Below are 265 nucleotides of genomic sequence, written 5' to 3' on the forward strand. Positions count from 1 at the left end.
AACCACTGCCTAGTTTGGTGTAGATTGTTAAGTAGTGTTGAAGTTATTTATACTTTTTAATAAAAATTACTGTTTCACTCCTCAACCAATGTATTGGTTCAATTTATGTCACCAAACCATAATAATAAAGTATTTCTAAATGTTTAATTTCAACTAAAATAATTTATATCAAACTCCCAATTGTGTTCATAAAATCTATATAATATATATAGCAATAGCGAAGCATTACCGGGACAGCTAGTATTTAATATTAATTTGATCTTAC

The sequence above is a fragment of the Halyomorpha halys genome, unplaced genomic scaffold, assembly GCF_000696795.3.
Source record: "Halyomorpha halys isolate HHAL.00 unplaced genomic scaffold, Hhal_1.1 Scaffold347.1, whole genome shotgun sequence".
Lineage (NCBI taxonomy): Eukaryota > Metazoa > Arthropoda > Insecta > Hemiptera > Pentatomidae > Halyomorpha > Halyomorpha halys.